The following is a 20891-nucleotide window of genomic DNA, read 5'->3' as shown; positions in this document are numbered from 1 at the left end:
TGTTTTCAAATCTCTTTGATCACTGCAAACATATAATAAAATAGCCTTATACAGGAAATGAAAATAAAATATTTATTTCAAAAAGCAATCTAATACTTGTAACCTGCATCCAGGGATATTCATAAAACAGTCAAACAAACAAAGATTAAGCAAGAAAGCAAATAAAAATGTTGTTTGGTAGTTCTTAGTGAAATGCTGCTGTTTAAGATTCATGTTTTCCTTCAATAGAAATATGACAACTGCAGAGAGTTTTTATCATCATAGTTATCAAACATACTAAAGAGATTATTTTAACAATATTTTATTCTCTTGTCAATCATTCAACTGAGTCTCTTATGGTAGATTAAACATTGGTGGTTAATATGTGGTATGCATAAAGAGATTCTCAGTCATCTCTTCCCAAATATCTCTTTAGGTAGGTACTTAGTCTGGCAACTTAACTGTATATCAACAAGCAGCATCCTTATGCTGTGTGTGTGTGTGTGTGTGTGTGTGTGTGTGTGTGTGTGTGTGTTTTGCTTGTGCACAGGTGAGTTCAGGTAACCATGTAGTTGAGAAGAGGATATCTTATGCTTTGGAGCTATTGTTACACAGGGTTGTTAATATCATTTTTTTCAGGGGTGAGTAGTGAATCAGGTCTTAATCAAGAGCAGGATATGACATTAACTCCTGAGCCACCAATCCATCTTCCTCAGTATTCTTTCTGTTTATCAATCCATTAAACTCTCTTCTAAACTCAAATTGTCTAACTCCTTGTATAATATCAGGATTCCCTTGGCTTCTCCCAGCAAGTAGGGACATTGTTTTACCATCATGTGAAAGCAGGAGTATACTCTCCTGCAAATTTTTAATCACCATTCAACAGGCTTCAAAGTCATTCACTCAGATATTAAAAGAACTTTGATTATATTTTGAACATTTTTTATTTTAGAGACGAAAAGAACATTTACACTTTGCACCACACTATGCCCAAATAGTGATAAACTGTGATATAAGTGGATGAGAGCAAGACTACTGGGATGTTTTAAACAACTGTAGTAGCCATGACTGCTATAACACCATTAGAGGAAACAGTGAGAATCATTCTAAAAACAGATAAAACTTGTGCTATCACTCAGTATTTGTTGATCATGCACAATCTTTATAGCTGTTGGTTAGAATTAATTTACTAGTCAGAATACCTGGCCCAACTCAAGACCCAACCCATGGAAGAGAGCCAACCACCAACACTATTAATGATACTCTGCTCTGTTGCATAAAGGAGCCTAGATGAGTTATCCTCTTAAAGGCCTCACCCAGAAGTGATTCAAAACAAATGCTGAGACACACAACAAAACATGGAGTGGTACAAAAGAGTCTTGTAGGACACTGGAGTGTAGGAGAAACGGGCCTTCAGGTAATAAGAGCTGCAATAGATGATCAACAAAACCAGCTAACCAGGGCCAAGGGGAGCTTCGTGAGACTGAAGCAACAACCATGGACTATGAATGAACTTGACCTACATCTCCTACACAGATGTAGATGATGGGAAACAGATGTTTCATATAGGTTCTCTAGTTAGAGGCCTTGGAGATGTCCCTGACATGGACACTGTTGCCAGGCTTTTGATCAATTCCTCTTCGTGGAACTGTTTTCCTATGCCCTAGATGAAAAGGATGTGCCCAGTCCTGATGCAACTTTGTGAGCCGGGTGGATGAGAAGGGGATCTTCACTTATCTGAGGAAAAGAAGAGAGGCAATGGGAGAGAAGTAGGAAGGGTGGGACTGGAAGGAGAGAAGATATTGGGTCTGCAACCAGGATGTAAAGTGAATAAATATATTAATTTCAAAAATGGATTTGGAAACTATGCCTCTAGTAACATGATTTCTCCCTGATCTTTGGAAGAGAAATTGTGTGTGGCCTGAATACAATTGTGTAACACTTGGGAACAAGGATGCACCCCAGCATCCCTGCACTGAAAGAAAAGATGGAAAAAATCTCCAAGGCCACCATGACTTTGCCCTTGGTGCTACAGTAGACAGGGAGGAAAGTGATCCAAACAGTGCAAAACACCGGCATGCTGAATGTCAAGAACTTGACTTCCTTGAATGTGTCAGGCAGGTTCCTGGCCATGAAAGCCAAAATGAAGCTTCCCAGGGCCAGGCAGCCTAAGTATCCTAGGACACAGTAAAATGCTATAACCGAACCCTTGTGGCAGACAATAATAATGTGGCCATGCTCAGAGTGTGCATCAATATTAACAGAGGGAGGAGAAGCTCCTAGCCAGATTGAACAGAGAATAATTTGCATGAGTGTACAGAGAGGAATGATGTAGTTAAGAGTGCCTGAAACAAGAATATACTTTATCCTTCTTGCAGGAGCTGTGACTTTGAAAGCCAGAAGCACTGTGATTGTTTTGGCCAACACAGTGGAAATAGCCACAGGGAATACAATTCCAAATGTTATTTGCTGCAGGATGCAGGAGTCTGAGTTTGGATGGCCAATGAAGAACAAGAAGCAGAGGAAACAGAACATGAGTGACATGAGTAAGATATAGCTCAGGGAGCGGTTATTGGCTTTCACAATGGCTGTGTCATTGTGCTTCAAAAAATACCTCAAGAACCAGAGCTGTGAGGAAACAGAAACCCAAGGCCATTAAGACCAGAGCCATCCCCAAGGGGCCTTCATAGCTTAGAAAGATCACCGCTTTGTGGATGCAGTGTTTCTGCTCTGTGTTGCCATACTTGTCCTCAGGACACTTCACACAGTGGTACATGTCTGTATCAGAAAGGAGAGATTTGTTAGTACAACTTCAGCAGTTTATTGACAAGACATTTCAATAAGTCTATTGGGAGAGCTTTGCATTACCATCATTTTGTTGCTGATAATATAATTAAATGGCATTGTCATACAACAATACTTCTATTTATTAATTCTTATTATGTTTATAGAGAAAAGCAAACCATATTTTGTGTATTTAACAGTGTTGATGAGATCATTTACCATGTTTGCAGAAATAAGATTTCTTCTGGATGCTATCATGTAATGACTGAGTCTGGTAAATTCACAAAATCTAAACTCTTTAACCACAGTGTGACTGAGTGTCTTTTAAAATCTCCTTTCCCATGCATTCAGTGCCTCCTGAGTTAACTGACTATTCATGTAATGCTTTCTTTATGAGAGATGGAGACTGAGTTCTGCTTGGGGAAAAAAAGTGATAGCTTTTTTAGTTCCCGGCCTGAACATAATGATATCTAAGGAACAGTAAAAGAAATCATTAGGTGTTTGTGTGTATGTGTGTGTGTGTATGTGTGTGTTTATATTTGTGTGTCCAAATAAATGTAACATATGTGCTCATAAATTTGGTAATTATTTGGGAGAAATAGGAATGTGAATGTGAGAAATAAAGTTTGCTGGTATATAAATTTAATTTAAAGGGTTGAAATTTGTAAAAAATGAAATCTAATGATTAATCAGTCCTTTTTTATGTTCTAATCTGGCGGTATGGACAAAGAATCCCTGAGTCTTGATCAAGAGAAGCACTAAGTCTATCACTGAAGATAGAAACCTTTCTACAGACTGAACACTATAAAGTCCTTCATCTTGACTCCACCTTCATGGGAAGCATTCAGCATCTTCCTACTTCCCTACTTTCAATCTCTATGGGACTCAAACTCTGTGAATATACTATGAGGTAAATTTTACATCCATAAGCAGCATGGAAGAAATAAAACAAGACCCACTTAGAAAAGTGGCCCAGATATTTTTTTCAAGACAGGATTTCTTTGTGTAGCCTCGGCTGTCCTGGAAGCACTTTGTAGACCAGGCTGGCCTCAAACTCACCGTGATCCACCTGCCTCTGCCCTCCCAAGTGCTGGGATTAAAGGCATGTGCCACCACACCCAGATATTTTTATGTGGAACAAACTACTTCACTCATAATATGCTCTTCTGAAATGGCAATGGTAGGCAATTTCATTGGAATTGTGCTGATTCATTAGATAGTTGCACAGAGTTAAGATATGCTTCCTGGTTTTTAAGTCTTTTTATGTAGAACAATTTATTGATGGGCAATTGTAACGAGCTATTTTGCCTGAAGTGTTAGAAAGTTAGCTGAACTATGAAGAGAATGTCCTTTTCTTACAGAAAACCTGAGTTCAGTTCCCAGAACCCATTTGAGGTATTTCACAACTGCCTGCAAATTAACTATAGAGGTATTAGTTGTCTCTCACCTTCATCTACTCTTACGTACACATACACTCACAACACACATACACACCTATAAATAATATTAATCTTTTTCTATTTATTGATGTAATTACCATTAATTCTTATTCATTTTAACATTTAAAACAATTTTATTACAGTTTGTTTAATCATTATGGATGTTATTTGAGTGCATAGATGTCAGAAGCCATTTCTAAGAGTTCTTTGCCTCCTCTAACTATATGGGTCCTGGAGATGAACGCCAGCTATCAGTCTTAGTGTCAAATGATTTAAATATAGAGCCATATTATTGGCCAGTAATGTATTTTAAGAACTTGAATTTCATTGCATAGTATCACAGGCAAATGTTGGAAAAACTATTCATTGTCCATTTGCATTTAGCCAAGCGTAAATATATAATCATTTTAGTAAACTGGCTTTGTAGGTTGCAATAAAATTTTAATGTTTGTATAAATTACTTTCATTACAAAACTGATCTAATGTATTATTTCATGAAATTATTAATTGAGTGCTGTTTATAAAATGTTTGCTATAATACTCCTTATATTTTGTACACCATATGAAAAGAATGATCCTTACCTTCCTAGAAAAAAATTCACATCAGACATTTGAAAATGGGTGAGGGAATAACAATTGGGATCTAATCAGAATAAATTACAATGAAGAAGGGGGGAAAAGAAAATGGGCCTCTAAAAATCACACAAATTCTGTCTTATATTCAGCAGTTTCTGCTAATTTTGCAAGTAATTATTTTATCTCTACTCTAATTTTTCTAAGGATACAGACTTGATTTCTAGCACCTCCATTACACAGTCCATCAGTTCTGGTGCCATATTCTGTCCTCTGTTGTATCCTGGACATATATAGTGAACATAAACATATGTAGGGACACATACATACGTGCAAAAAGAATTAATTCATATTTTGAAAATTCACAACAGGAAACTTCTGTGCATGTAGTTATAGGGGAAATTAATAAACAGAACAGATCTCATACAGAATGTGCTCACACTACAGTATGATTTTGTTTCTTTGAGAAAATATGATGTGACAGAAACTGAATCAAAATGTACATCTAGGCAAAAGGGTTTTTGTTGTTGTTGTTGTGACATTGTTAATGTTTGTATTCCTGTGACTGTTAATGGAGAAAATGGTATATTTTATTTTTGTAGTTGCCTTTTAGACTCCTTCAGCACCTCTTTGTTGGTGGAGAAGATTATCAATGTAAAGTTTATCACAGCAGCAAACACTCACTTGTTCTATTAGAAACTACATTTTCTGGGCAGGGGATGCAAATAAAGCAGCAGGCTGACTCCCTCCTGCCTGAATTTTCTGACCCAGGATGACAGTCAGCACTGCATACAGAGGGCACCATCTGAGGAAATAAGACACATATTGAGTTGTAACTTCTTCATCCATAACTATATTATATTAGCATGTTGAGATATTAATAAGCTTACTTTATATACAGAAGCTGAGGTACCACATGCCAGTTAACACTTTGTATAATGCCAAATGTGTGAATATATTAAAACAAGTTGATGAAAAGTTGAGTTTTTTTTACCAAATCTTAGACATTAACAGAATTTTGAAGTGCTTTGTGCAAACACTACAGATTTGTCGCTGATTTTCATCAAGCTGACACAAAGTACAGTAAGAAGATAGAGAACATTGAATGAACCTTACCAGCAAAATTCTCTCTGTCAGAATGCCCTTCTTTCTAATACTAATGCATTTTATTATTTGGTATTCATTGCAGGCATGCTCAGTCTACTAAAGGTAATGCTCTTGCTAGGCAAGGATGTATGAGAAATGAAACAGAGCAAGCCATAAGCAGTGTTCTCTCAAGGCCCTATAATTTACTTTCAGTCTACAAATTCATTCCTTGTCTTCCCTTGTCTATAACCCATGAGCCAAAACAACCTCTCTTCCTCACTTTGTTCATGGCCAAAGTTTAATCAAATCAACAACTTAGCAAGATATGATGAAAGCACATCAAAAACGGGAAATATCTCATCAAGTCTCAGATAACAAACACATCTTCGAATCAATTAAGGCTGAAAATCTTCACAAACTTAGTGTAAAGAAAAAAAAACAGTTGAAAAGACAATCCTAGTGACAAAGTACCAAGTTGATGTGTAAGAAGCTAATATGTGGGGGATCCAAGATGGCGGTGAGCAGTGTGGACCGCGTTTGGAGGCGCCAATGAACAATTCAGGGAATTTCACAGATTTCTGAGCCAGGAACACCGAGTTCCGAACATCAAAGTAGCGAGAGTTCGCCACAGTTCCGAGGTACTAGGGTGCGGAGGACCTGCTTGCCCCTGCACATGAGAGGAGCATGGATTTTCTCTGATCGGAGTGGCAGCGGAAGAGGCAGCAGCACCAGCAGTACCAGCGGCGGTGGCTGAGGATTGCAGCTCATAGCCTTCCGGTGGAGGCGATTGGTGTGGTGGCTGGAGGGAGTTGCTGCGGGAGAGGGGACTCGGGGCAGGATTTAGGTCGAGTGGAGCCTTCGGACCCAGACTGGACTCAGCAGACATTTCGGCCCCAGAGTCCCGGGTACTGGCCCAGCCCAGCAAACAATTCTGCCCGAGGCACTAACTCAGCTTCGGCCACAGGTCCCCTGCTGTGGCGCAGGCTTAGTGGAGCGCTCAGTTCCACACTAGGCACCACCTCAGCTCAGTTGCAGCTCCCCTGCGGTGACACAGTCTGGGTGGAGCAATTGGTTCCACCACCGGCGCTAACTCAGAGCAGCCGCAGTTCTCCTGCTGTGGCGCAGGCTTGGCTGAGCGCTCAGTTCCATGCTAGGCGCCACCTCAGCTCAGCGGCAGCTCTCCTGCAGTAACACATTCTGGGCAGAGCACTTGGTTCCACCACTGGCACTAACTCAGAGCAGCCACAGTTCTCCTGCTGTGATGCAGGCTGGACAGAGCGCTCGGTTCCACCAGCTCAAAGTCTCTGGTTGGACACAGAGTGCAGTTTGAATCCAGAATTCCTGGCTGAGATTGGTGGACAGTTCGGGCCCTGAGTCAATAACTGACCACAGCACGTACTTTGGGCCAAAAGGCCCTAGGTGAGCTTGGTGCGTAGTCCCAGCCCAAAAATTCTGGCTGGACCCTGTGTGCATTTTGGGCCTAGAAACCATAGCTGAGCTTGGCAGATGGTTCAGGCCCTGAGAATCTAGCTGAGTTCAGCCCGTGGTTCGGGCCCAGTGTTCCTGGCTGGACTTCACAGGGAACACAGAAGGCTGTGGATAACTTGGTCTGACCCAACGCTCATTCAGAGACCCAGAACAATTGCAGGACCCACAGCACAGGGAGGCTGAAGATCACTGGCTGTGAGAGAGCAGAACAACAGGGCTAATTTCCTAACATCCACACCAGTGAACCTTTGAGCTCCCAGCCTAGGGAAGTCATGAGAAAACAAGTGAATCTATCATCAGACTCCCTCCATCCAACTCTGGAACCTACCCAACAACAACAAAGACGGCAAGATGTCTAAAGGACAACAAAAAAGCATACGCAAAAAACCCCAAAACAACATGGCATCTCCAGTTTCCAGCTATCCCAAAGAAAACAACCCAGAGAACTCAAATACAACGGAAATACAAGAAAATGACCTAAAATCCTTAGTAATGAGGATGATAATGGAGGAAACAAATAAAATTCGTAATCAAATGCAGGAAGACGCAGACAAACAGGTGAGAGACATAAAAGAAGCACATAGAGTGGAACTGGAAAAATGGCAGGAAAATGCAAACAACCAGATGAAAGAAATAAAGAAAACGGTTCAAGCTCTGAAGACCTATAAAGAGGCAATGGAAGAAACTCAGGAATATACAAAAAATCAGATGAAAGAAATCAAAAATCAGTTCAAGATCTGAAAATGAAAATGGATTCAATGATAAACACTCAGACAGAAGAAAAACGAGAACGTGAGACCTCAGAGAAGAAGGCGAGCAACACAGAGGTGAGCTTTTCTAACAGAATCCAAGAGATGGAAGAACAAATCTCAGGTCTAGAAGATACAATCACAGATAGTGAATCAAACACTAAAGAAAATGCCAAATTTGGAAAACGCCTGACACAAAACATCCAAGAAATTAAGCACACCATGAAAAGAAAAAATTTGAGGATAATAGGCATTGAAGAAAGAGAAGACATCAGACTCCAGGGCCCAGAAACTATTCTCAACAAAATCATAGAAAATAATTTCCCCAATCTAAGGAAAGAAATGCCTATAAACATACAAGAGGCCTACAGAACACCAAATAGAATTGACCAGAAAAGAAAAACTGCCCGCCACATAATAATCAAAACACAAAACATGCAGAACAAAGAAAAATATTAAAAGCTGCAAGGGAAAAGGGCCAAATAACATTTAATGGTAAACCTATCAGAATTAAACCCGACTTCTCAGCAGAGACCATAAAAGCCAGAAGGGCCTGGACAGATATACTGCAAACCCTAAGAGACCACAGATGCCAGGCCAGACAACTTTACCCAGCAAAATTATCAATAACCATTGATGGAGAAAACAATATATTCCATGGACAAAAACAAATTCAAACAGTACGTGTCCACAAATACAACTTCACAGAAGGTACTAGAAGGAAAACTCCATTCCAAAGGGTCAAGCTAAAACCATAACTACCCAGGAAATAGATAACTATTCCATGGCAAAAACACAACTACACAAACGCTCGACTGGAAACAACATCAAAATTAAGAGTCTTAACAGTCACTGGTCATTAATATCTCTCAAAATCAATGGCCTCAACTCTCCAATAAAAAGACACAGACTAACTGAATGGGTACATAAACAAGATCCAACATTCTTCTGCATTCAAGAAACACATCTCACCCATAATGAAAGGCATTACCTCAGGGTAAAAGGTTGGAAAAAAATATTCCAAGCAAATGATCACAAGAAGCAAGCAGGCATAGGCATTTTGGTATCGAACAAAATAGACTTTCAACCAAAATTAATCAAAAGGGATGAGGAAGGACACTTCATACTCATCAAAGGTGAAGTCAACCAAGATGACATCACAATTCTGAACATCTATGCTCCCAATACAATGGCACCCACATTTGTAAAAGATCTCCTAAAAAAGCTTAAACCACACATCGATCCCCACACAGTAATAGTGGGAGACTTCAACACCCCACTCTCACTGAAGGATAAGTCATTGAAACAGAAACTAAGCCGAGAAATAACATCATTAACCAATGCCATGGGTCAGCGGATCTAACAGATATATATAGAACCTTTCACCCAAACAAGAAACAATATACCTTCTTCTCTGCACCCCATGGAACCTTCTCCAAAATTGATCACATCGTAGGTCACAAAGCAAGCATCAATAGATACAAGAGGATTGAAATAATACCTTGTATCCTATCAGATCACCATGCACTTAGGCTGCAATTCAACAACAACAGAAATAACAAAAAGCCTACACGTACTTGGAAACTAAACACCTCTCTGCTAAATGACACCTGGGTCAGGGAAGAAATAAAGAAAGAAATCAAGGAGTTTCTGAAATTCAATGAAAACGAAGAAACAACATACCCAACTTTGTGGGATACATTGAAAGCAGTGCTAAGAGGAAAATTCATAGCACTAAGTGCCTTTGAAAAGAAATTGGAAACATCGCACATAAGCATCTTAACGACACAACTGGAAGCCTTAGAAAAAAAAAGAAGCAGAAACACCCAAGAGGAGTAGACGTCTGGAAATAATCAAACTCGGGGCTGAAAATAACAAATTAGAAACTAAGAAAACAGTCCAAAAAATCAACAAAACCAAAAGCTGGTTCTTTGAGAAAATCAACAAGATAGACAGACCATTGGCCAAACTAACTAAAAGGCAGAGAGACAGTATTGAAATCAACAAAATCAGAAACGAAAAGGGAGACATAACAACAGACACTGAAGAAATTCAAAGAATCACAAGATCCTACTTTGAAGGCATATACGCAACAAAATTTGAAAATCTAAGGGAAATGGACGATTTTCTTGATCAATTTCACTTGCCAAAGTTGAATCAAGAACAGATAAACAAGCTAAATAGTCCCATTTCCCCTACAGAAATAGAAGCAATCATTCATGGTCTCCCAACCAAAAAAAGCCCGGGCCAGATGGTTTCACTGCAGAATTCTACCAGACCTTCAAGGGCGAGCTAATACCGATACTCTTCAAGCTACTCCAAAAGACAGAAATGGATGGAACATTACCAAATTCATTCTATGAGGCCATAGTCTCATTGATACCTAAACTTCACAAAGATTCAACAAAGAAAGGGAATTTCAGACCAATTTCTCTTATGAACATAGATGCAAAAATACTAAATAAAATACTTGCAAAAGGAATACAGGAACACATCAAAGATATCATTCATCATGACCAAGTAGGCTTCATTCGAGGCATGCAGGGATGGTTTAATATACGGAAATCCATCAATGTAATCCACCATATAAACAAACTGAAAATAAAAAACCACATGATCATCTCTTTGGATGCAAAGAAAGCATTTAATAAAATTCAACACCCATTCATGTTTAAAGTTTTAGAGAGATCGGGGATACACGGCACTTTCCTCAACATAATAAAGGCTATATACAGCAAGCCAATAGCCAAAATCAAAGTAAATGGAGAAATACTCAAGGAAATTCCTCTAAAATCGGGAACAAGGCAAGGCTGCCCACTCTCTCCATATCTCTTCAATATAGAACTCGAAGTTCTAGCCAGAGCAATAAGACAACAAAAGGAGATCAATGATATCCAAATGGGAAAGGAGGAAGTCAAATTATCTCTATTTGCAGATGATATGATAGTGTACATAAGTGACCCTCAAAATTCCATCAGAGAACTCCTAAAGCTGATAAACACCTTCAGCAAATTGGCTGGATACAAAATTAACTCAAAAAAGTCTGTAGCCTTCCTATACACACATGACAAGCTTGCAGAGGAAGAAATTAGGAAAACCACACCCTTCACATTAGCCACAAGCAATATAAAATATCTAGGAGTTACCCTAACTAAGCAAGTGAAGGACTTGTGGAAAAAATATTTCAAAACTCTGAAGAAAGAGATTGAAGATGGCCTGAGAAGGTGGAATGACCTTCCTTACTCATGGATCGGGAGAATTAACATAGTAAAAATGGCCATCCTACCAAAAGTAATCTACAGAGTCAATGCAATCCCAATAAAAATACCTACACAATTTTTTAAAGACATTGAAAGTTCAATTCAGAACTTCATATGGAAAAACAAAAAACCCAGAATAGCTAAAACAATCTTGTACAATAAACGGTGCTCCGGAGGAATCTCCATACCTGATCTCAAACTGTACTATAAAGCAATAGTAATTAAAACAGCATGGTACTGGCACAGCAACAGGCTGGTTGATCAGTGGAATCGAATCGAAGACCCAGATATGAATTCACACACATATGGTCACTTGATTTTTGACAAAGAAGCCAAATCCATTCAATGGAAAAAGGATAGCATCTTCAACAAATGGTGCTGGTCTAACTAGAGGTCTATGTGTAAAAAAAACGAAAGTGAACCCATATTTGCCACCTTGCACAAAACTCAAATCCAAGTGGATTAAAGACCTCAACATAAAACCAGAGACACTAAGTCACTTAGAGGAAAAAGTGGGGAAGTGCCTGGAACATATTGGCACAAGAGACAACTTCCTGAACAGAACACGAACAGCCCAGGCCTTAATGTCAACCATTAATAAATGGGACCTCATGAGGCTGAGAAGCTTCTGTAAGGCAGGAGATACTGTCAAGAGAACAAAGCGACAGCCTACAGACTGGGAAAAAATCTCCACCAACCCTACATCAGACAAAGGTCTAATATCCAAAATATATAAAGAACTCAAGAAATTAAACACCACCAAACTGAATAACCCAATTGAGAAATGGGGCTTGGAACTAAACAGAGAATTCTCAACAGAGGAGTATCAAATGGCTGAGAAACACTTAAAGAAATGCTCAACCTCCTTAGTCATCAGGGAAATGAAAATCAAAATAACTCTGAGATTCCATCTTACACCCATCAGAATGGCTAAGATCAAAAACTCAAGTGACACCACATGCTGGCGAGGATGTGGGGAGAGAGGAACACTCCTTCATTGCTGGTGGGAATGCAAACTAGTATAGCCACTTTGGAAATCTATCTGGTGCTATCTCAGAAAAATGGGAATAGGGCTTCTTCAAGACCCAGCTATTCCACTTCTTGGAATACACCCAGAAGATGCTCCAGCACACAACAAGAAAATTTGCTCAACCATGTTCATAGCAACCTTATTCATAATAGCCAGAACATGGAAACAGCCTAAGTGTCCCTCAGTAGAAGAGTGGATAAAAAAACTGTGGTACATATACACTATGGAATACTACTCAGCTATTAAAACAAGGAATTCCCTAAATTTGTGGATAAATGGATTGAGCTAGAAATGATCATAATGCACGAGTTAACCCAGAAGCAGAAAGAATCAAATGGTATATACTCACTTATATCAGCATACTACGCCATGGGGCATGTACCACAAAAGCGTTCACTTACCAGGAAACTGGGACAGAGGGGAGGGCATCTAATTAGGACTCTAAATGAGAGACGCATGGGAGAATAGCAAAATAAAAGGATACAGAGGGTCCTAGAAACCTACAAGTAGAGCAATATGATAGGCAGATTTGGGCCCAGGGGTCCCGCTCAAACTAAGGCACCAGCCAAGGACAATACAGGTGGTAAACTTTAAACCCCTACCCAGGTCTAGCCATTGGTCAGAATATTCTCCACACATGAGTGGAGAGTGGGATATGACTTTCTCACGTACTCTGGTGCCTCACATTTGACCATGTCCCCTGGAGGGGGAGACCTGGTGGCACTCAGAGGAAGGACAGCAGGTTGCCAAGAAGAGACTTGATACCCTATGAGCATATACAGGGGGAGGTAATCCTCCTCAGGAACAGTCATAGGGGAGGGGAGTAAGGGAAAAAGGGGAGGGAGGGGAGAATGGGAGGACACAAGGGATGGAATAACCATTGAGATGTAACAAGAATAAATTAATAATAAAAATTAAAAAAAGAATTATTTCATCCATGTCAACCAAAGTAAAGGTTTTCATGGATTTTGTTTGTTTCCACTTCAGAATGATGTGTCACCCACATTTTTATAGAAAAATTCCATTCAGGTTAAAAATAACATATTTCCCATGGAAGTAATAAAAAACTTTGAGGGTGTTGTTGTTGTTGTTGTTGTTGTTGTTTGAACCAATCTTGGTGTCTATGGATTTTTATTAGAGAACGTGATCATTAACAATACATTATTATTGTTGATTATGTAGTGAATATTGTCTACTTGTTGATATTGTAGTACTTGATAGTTTTCTAATAGTTGCCTTTCTCTGGATCTTAGTGATTTCTATGTGTTCCTTTGATTCTTGCATTCATCATGTGAAGTGGTTCAACTAGTGTCTTTCATAGTCATTTTTCAGTGCTTATAAATTCCTGTCATTGTGTCTATTATTGAACTCTGTTCTGTATCCTTCTATTGTGAGGAATAACTTTTCTGTTTTAGTTACTGTGGTTGGCCGTTAAATGTTTGAAATACATCACTATTACTCTCCTCCTGTAAGAATGTCCATAGTGACATTGACTGATATACAGATGGGAACGTGCCATGACAGAGTCTTCCGTACTGCAGCCTTCAACTGTATGTCTTTGTTACAAAATAATTTTAAGTTAAATATGCCAAGGTTCGTTTATTTACTGATTTTTAATGTTTGCTATATGAATGACTGTTGTATCTCAATGGGCACACATCTCACTTGCAATTTATGATTACATTATACTGGATATAGTGTTGATGAGTTGAATGTGTCCATCTTTTCTTCTTGTGATCTGGACTGTAAATCTGATCTTTTAATCAGGAACCTTCAAGTCTCCTATATTTGAATCTTATGTTTTGTTTTATTTTTGTTATTGTCTAAATTTTCTAATACTTATGCACAATATTCAAGCATTGTGATCTTGTCTTTTTCTTGAACTATTATCTTGCTGAGACTTTTTACTTAGAATCTTATTTCATTTATTTTGTTTTTCCTTTATTTTCTGTTTGAATATTTTAATTTTTTTGTACTTTCATGGAATTCCTTTTATTCATGCTTTTTCAGTGACTTATTTTATGTTAGTTTTTGGGATCCCTTTTATCCTTCCAGAGCTAATTTATGTCTTTTCTTCTCACTTTTCATAGAAAATTCAAATAATCATTCTTTGAATCATATATTTAGCATATCATTGAACATGCCCTCATTTAAGACTATAACTGTAACATTTTGAGCTAGGTAGATTTGATATCCTCATTTTTATGATTGTTTGTTTCTGCATGTATCCTGATATGCATATCTGGAAGCAGAGCAATGGTTCAATATTTTTAGTGTTGAGTATTATTCCAGTGCATGTTTTTGTAATGCTCAATCAAGCTGTGTTTATAACACACATGAGATTTCACTGCTGACATTGTAGGCATATATATCTCAGTGGCTAAACTTCAGATCCTGTGTTCCTTTACTTAACAATGACTCCCCTTCTCACTCTGAGAAGGACTATTAACTGCAAATGCCAGAGTACATGAGCAACCTGAATTCCTGGACTTAACACCTTTAAAATTTGAACAACTTTGTGGTTGCATAGTTCAAATAAATTACCTTAAAAGAAACCACATCTGATTTCCAACCTATAACATACCCTGGAGCTATGATGGAATTTTTTATTCACAAATTTCTGCACAGAAAAAAAGTATTACTACCAAATACCTTCAAAATCATAGATGAAAACTAGACACCAATTCAATAGTTTGAATGAACTACAATTAAAAGGGCCAAGCAAGAATAATGTAGTGAGCAGTGTCTTTACTTGGCATAATTCAGAGGTAAAGTATGAAAAAACTGTGAAAAAAATTTTGATTTTTTTGCACCCATTTTGCACATCTAAGCTGTCTCACATTTCCAGGGTCTGCATTACTCTTCAATGTCCACAAACACCATATACGCCAGTGTTGCATGGACATATATCCAGACAGAAAACCCATAAACATATGAAAATAAAGAAAATACAAAGTAATAATTCATAGAATGCTTAAGATATATCACAAAATTTTTAATTTATGATTAGAGGGTTGACAATTTAGAGTCTTTGTCGGAAAGCTAGAGCAAACATAAAGTAAAACTGTTGCCTTCTCTTGGATCACTTCCCCCTGATGGGGTACCTTACCAATTCACAGAGGAAGAGTATGCAGGCAGTCCTCTGATACTTGGTAGGCTGGGGTCATTGAGTAGGGGAGAAGGATTCTCCTCTCTGAGGACTAGGGAAGGGGCAAAGGGGGAAGAAAGAGAGAGGGTGGGACTGGAAGGACATGAGGGAGTTGGCTAAGGCTGGGATGTAAAATGAATAAAATAAAACTTTTAAATTAAAACAATAATTAAAACTAAAAGAAATGATGAGTTTGTTTTCTAATTCCTTTGTATTTTTAATTTACTGCATCATTACAGTTAGCCTCAGTCTCTTTAACTTGTGTATCTGAGATTCATAATAAGTGAGAAAATCACTATATAGTAATAAGAATGGTACCATGAGTATATGGCTCACTTTTCTGAAAATATTATAAGTAAGTGATCAAAAGTTGTTTGATATTCATATTAAAAAACAAAAACACATTTTCTGTTATAATAAAATACAATGTAACTATTGCATGAACTCCTTGAAGAATTAACATCAAAAATAATAAAAATCAGAAATGTCACACAGGAGACTAGAAGTAGATTCCTTACGTGACAGTTTTTTCATTTCACTAATTTATAAAAAAGCATAAATGGACCAACTAAACACATAATGTTTACTTATATGTAATGGAAATAAGTACAGTTTTTTCAACCCATCTGTAGACTTCCTGTGGTCCACTCTAGCATGTCTTCAGATAAATGGAGCTGTTGACCATGTGGAAAATATAGAGTAAATTTTCCTATTTTCACCTTAAGATCAAAATCATGTGGGAGACTCCAAATGTAGAAAATGTCATACTCTTTCTGAAGTTTTTCTTTCAGGTGCATGGTCACTTTGTCTCCATTAGGACTAGTGAAGTGGGTCTTTCTCATCAAGGAGTGCATCTGAAAGACAGGCAGTATTATATAATACATATGCCCTTCTTTAATGGAAGAAAATGTATGATGATTTTATCTGAAATACAATTTTATTGAAGGTATCTTGTGGAAATTTTCTTGAAGTGAGAATGATATATTAATTTGTTATGATGTTTGCAGAATTTTAGTTCACTGAAAGGAAACTATGAAACACAAGCATAGACAAGCACATATACATCAAACATAGATGTGCAGCACACACACACACATGCATCTGCACACAGAGAGACCTACATCTATGCAGAGATACACACATAATATAGCCCAATATTTGTTTACACACACATTAATATACATGCCCAGACACACATCTGAGCATACAGGCACAGACAGACATATACACCCAAACAGACACACAAGTACAGAAATATACCAAACTCATACATAAACACACACTTGCACAGACAAATGCACATAGGCAGACATAATGAGATACAAATATTCACAGAGAGAAATTGACACAAAAACACATTAATGCTCACAATATCAAAAAGGAGAGGCAGAGAGAAACACACACAGAAAACACACACACAGAGCAAGATATATATATATATATATATATATATATATATATATATATATATATATATATATACAGAAACACAGAACACAGAGATACATACACTGACAAATACAATCAGAAACACATACAAAAACAGAAACAAGCATACTCATGGGCATTGAAACACAGAAAATTTATGCTCACTTTTACAAAAAGACAGATAGTCCGATGGACAGAAACACACACACACAAGTGCACACATGTCTGTGCACATACACATAAACACAGATATACATACCGATACAGAAGGAACACACTTAGAAACACAAACACATTGGGAAACATATATTCAAACAAATGACTCTGTGTGTGTATGTGTGTGTGTGTTTGTCTGTGCGTGTCTAAGAAAATGTTCACATAACTATTTCTGTGCAATTATAGTAAGACTTTGAGGAAGGTGAACAGAGACTACATTTGGGGAGAATCAATGGAGAAAACAATTCCCTAAACTTATTACCTCAAATTTCAGAATTAAAGAACAAACACTCATCTCCTCACCATGGAGACAATTAATAAGAAAAGACTAATTATCTCTATAGTATTAGAACAAGTATATTTATATTCAGTTGCACTGTTAGAGAATCACTGATTTTCACTGATAAATGGTGTCTTTCATTCTGATACCTTTGTAAATAAGATCTATACATAGCTGTAGATTTATTGTTTCAGCATAAAAAAACATTTAGAAACCTAGGTTTTGGGGAAACATTTCCTACTTCACTCAGTTAATCATCTGAGAGACTCTTAAAAACTATGTCATTGATAAGATCATGAATAATCCAATAGAAGAAACCCTACCTTCGAGCAAATATGACCATGTTTTTTCTCATTGTCAATTGGCTGATTTTCTACCTGTTGAAGAAGCATCTAATAAATGACATGAGCTAAAACGTATGCAGCATTGTATATGTCATAACTGCTATCACTGAACACCATGTCGAAAGTCTGTGCCATTAGCCATTCCAATGAGGAATTGGTTGAGCAGTTCTTCATTGTCTTCCAGTTAGATGTTGAGGCTTCACAGTTAAAGTTCATCCACTTCAGTCTTGCCAGATATTTATCTGAGTATTTGACAGGGTTCAATGTCTGGACAAAATTTTTAAAACCTGAAATCTTACCATGGTGCTGTGCAAAAGCAAGAGTCCCATGGAATGGGTCAAGTGTGAGGCCTCTCTTACTTGTAGGAACATCCCACTGTGAGGTGGTGATCCATGTACTTTGTATACCTACAGATTCCCACATTCTAAAGGCCACAGCTAGAATACTGTCTGTATCACCATAAAGGATAACAACATTTGTGGATGATGTCATGATTTAGTTGTAATACACTTCAGCTCTTGACATATATACCTCCATGTTCACTGGAATCATGTTCACAAAGGCAAAGCAGACTGTATCTTTTTCCATCTCTCGTTTCAAATATGAAAGAAATTATGTACCCTGGTCATTGTCAGAGATGGCTAGCCCTACCCAGTTGCAGTTTAAATAAAGTAAGAAGGCGACAAGGGCCATAGCGAGAGATTTATCCTCATGGGCCATCTGATAAATATAGGAAAATTGTACACTGTCATTCAGGAGAGGATGGAAAGGCCCATAAGTAAGATAAAGAACCTAGAACACAGGAAGTAGCATGAGGAAACATGTACTTTAAGATCTTGTAAACACATCATATCTGTAAAAAGCTCTAGAAATCTCCATTACCTGTTACTTATCCTCTTATCCTCATTTCACACAAAGAAATTCCAGATCCCCATCAAATATTTGAATAATACCATTGAACTACACTGATTGACATAAGGCCAGTAAGACCAGTCTCCTCTTTACCTCCCTTTTTGCATATTATCAAAGGCACCAATGAGACACAAATCAATTAAATTTTAACCGCACAAACTCTTGCCTGCTAAGGTTCATGGCCTGACATGAACATGTGAAATAGTACAGATGCTTCCCAGTTTGGTCCTGTAAGAAGTACTGTACAACTGACTACTTTGTTACAGTCATAATTCAAGGAAATCAATGAGTTGGTAGAGAAACATGAGCGAGATGTTTTAATACTGACACCCTTATAAAATGTGGTACTGAAAATACTAAAGAAATATTTGGTAGAAGATCAGGGTTTCTGTTTATTTCATTCAACGAAAAAGCCAAAACCAGAGGAAACTGACTTTCAGCTGGTGTTCCGTAAAATGGTACAATATTTATTATGTACAGAAGTATACACATAATAATTTGCAATCAATACTACTACTATGTACTTGAAGATATTGTCTTTATCCCTATGTTTGGAACAATTATCCCAATGGAATAAGGTTTGCAAACATAAAAATATGGAATCTTGGAACACTTATAAAATTTCATGTGAGTTCATCTACATAAAACATGCATATTCCATGGAAAGCATTTCCATCTGTGGTTATTGAATACTTGCTCAGAAAGTAAAGACAAGGCCATTTAATTTTACCTTCTTAGGATGAAACTTATTGAAATAGTATGGGGTATCTTTTGATAATAAAGCTCTGGGTACTGTGCAATGGAAACTGTTGACAAGAGGGTTAATCCTAATGACCACGGTAGAGATTGCTTTGTTCACTCAACTTCTGGCCTTGAAATCAGGAAGCTAATGAGAATAAACAAAATACTTCAGAGGCAAATTTAAATTCATAAAATAGCATTGAGTTTATAAAAGAATTTGGTGTTGTTTCTTTGTGTGCACATTGGAATAAAAAGACAACATTCAAAGCATTGTTCTGTTTCTTATCTTCAGACCTCTCCAGAAATATATGTGATGACATCTACATGAAAATTTAAAAAGCACTTACAGCGTATCCAGAATGTTGCTAAAATAGTCTTTCTCCACAGACTATTGCACTGTATAAAGAAAGAAAAAACACACTCCCATTAACGCTCTGTACTTTTCTTCATTCTTCATTCTCCAAAAGCATCTAGAAGGAGTGAAACTCGACATGAGAAATGGAGTGTTCAGAAACAAGTAAAAAAAAATCAAAGTGAACATCTTTGTCCTACTATAAGTGTCGGTGTTGTGGACTGTGAAGTGTCATGCATATCAGCCTATCAAATGTGTACCCAGGTGTTTCTGTCTTCTTTTATTTTTTTGGACAGTGGAAAGTTTACTTGCACATTCATGATTCTTTTTTTCCCTTAGTGCCTTCCTCATTCCTGGAGGAATCTTACCTGGGACTTGTCATCTGAAGTCCACAGTCCATGTGGTAAACATGAGTTGATAAATATATTTGATAATAGTTCTGTCTCTGTTCCATGACATCATTCAGGTTTATGGATATTAAAATCCCTGAGCTGAGGCTGTTTAGTGAAAGTTTTCTTTCAGGACTATCTTATATATTTGTTTATGTGTACAGCAATAGAAATCATGTCAGTAGATGGTTTTAGATTATGCACAGTGAAATATAAATTATTGATTCAGAAGGGGCATACAAAATGGCTCATGACTACATGGTGAGCATTGCACCACCAAATCTATATGATACAGAGGAAGCCACTTGTCTGGGACGCCTGAGACCCTCAGAGCATACATACTGTGAAATATGTCACACCAGTGACAAATAAAGGATATCTACAAAAAGCCTATGTTTCTAGATATGGAGAACCAATACCCAAGTGAAATCGTGAAATTTCTTGAGTCCTGTTGTAACAAAAACTATCCAGCTCCTCACAAAATAGCAGCTCATGTACACTTTAAATGTTGATTTTTAAAAGTTCAACAATATCCAAATAAACTCATGAACTTTGTATATCATTTCAAATATTAAATGAGACTTATCCCTCAACCAACACCTACATTATTAATAGTAAACTATGTTAAATATTTGAGTTCTAACACATGATCTCCATCTTAGAACCTCAGTTCTCATGTATCAATAAATTGTG

The 20891-nt window shown here is 37.6% G+C and overlaps 1 pseudogene; it reads right to left on the bottom strand.

The window, feature by feature from the left end:
- Positions 1–1851: 1851 nt before the first annotated feature.
- Positions 1852–18596, bottom strand: LOC127186473 (vomeronasal type-2 receptor 116-like; annotated as a pseudogene).
- Between the last annotated feature and the right edge of the window lie 2295 nt (positions 18597–20891).

This window comes from Acomys russatus, unplaced genomic scaffold, assembly GCF_903995435.1.
Source record: "Acomys russatus unplaced genomic scaffold, mAcoRus1.1, whole genome shotgun sequence".
Classification (NCBI taxonomy): domain Eukaryota; kingdom Metazoa; phylum Chordata; class Mammalia; order Rodentia; family Muridae; genus Acomys; species Acomys russatus.
Note: the sequence above shows the minus strand (reverse complement) of the source record. Positions and strands in the feature narration are given on the sequence as shown.